The following is an 847-nucleotide window of genomic DNA, read 5'->3' as shown; positions in this document are numbered from 1 at the left end:
TTTGGACTTCGCTGATCTATTTACTACATGTACCACTTACCTTACTGATTCAACATCACTCCATCTAAACACATTCATGCTAGGATGATGTTCTATCATGTTATGGTAGACCAACCTTCACACCAGGATGATGTCTTCATGTCATGTGCAATCAAGCCTGCTCTAAATTGTGCACACTACACTGCATTCATGAGCAGAAACAGCCCCTCAAAAGTAGACTTAACCCTTTTTTTATACACAATACCAAAAAAATTATTTATGCTGCTGGGTGATAAGTTTCCCATGCTTCTAATTTTTGCCATTCAGCTGAACATATCCTGACATGTTCAGTTTAGCACTGACAGTTCATATCGTGATTGGGGGGGGGGGGGCATCTGATTGATCTTAATGTGATCTGACTTTATTACCAAAGTGTTGTGCTGTGGTGCCTTTTTGTAACTACATCATCCCAGTGATGAGACCTTTGATCAACTACAACAGGAAGCAAACCCATTAACTTCTCTCCAAGACTTCTAGAACACACTTTTTTAAAATCAGTTTAATTATAGGCTGTGAAATGTGAGAAGAATTAGCTTTAAGGGCTATTTTGAAGAAAGTTTGGCTCGAACTCAATGTCAGTTTCCAGCAGCAATCCTAATTTTTTTTCTTTTATTCTCAAAAAAGACGCATGTGCCATCAGCACCCTAGAGCAGGCCAACAAGCCGTCACCACTCTGCTAATCAGAGGTCTGACTGGATTCTTAGTTTACAATACATTACCAGGGTAGTCGTGAAGCACTGCCTTGCCTTAATATATGTAGTGGAAGTCTCCTGGCCTTCATACATTCATGTCATTACCTTTTAATTGC

This window comes from Penaeus monodon, chromosome 29 (genome assembly GCF_015228065.2).
Source record: "Penaeus monodon isolate SGIC_2016 chromosome 29, NSTDA_Pmon_1, whole genome shotgun sequence".
NCBI classification, from domain to species: domain Eukaryota; kingdom Metazoa; phylum Arthropoda; class Malacostraca; order Decapoda; family Penaeidae; genus Penaeus; species Penaeus monodon.
The sequence above is the reverse complement of the archived record's forward strand: the minus strand, read 5'-3'. Positions refer to the sequence as shown.